The following is a 202-nucleotide window of genomic DNA, read 5'->3' as shown; positions in this document are numbered from 1 at the left end:
AATATTAGCAATTCCTTTAATACGTTATTTCTTTCATTTCTGTTCGCATTTTATTTTCAATAGTAAGCAAACCTGGGCTTTGTGTTTTGCTTTTATTTAATTAATTAATTAGAGCATAGCAACAAATCAATAATATGTTAAACAATAAAAAGTAAATATATATGTTACCAAGTAGAATTGTTGCCATGGATGTGTTAGCACA

This window comes from Notechis scutatus, chromosome 5 (genome assembly GCF_049901735.1).
Source record: "Notechis scutatus isolate UNSWTSFEM ecotype Mainland chromosome 5, rNotScu1.2, whole genome shotgun sequence".
In the NCBI taxonomy this organism is placed as follows: domain Eukaryota; kingdom Metazoa; phylum Chordata; class Lepidosauria; order Squamata; family Elapidae; genus Notechis; species Notechis scutatus.
This window is presented reverse-complemented; position numbering follows the sequence as displayed.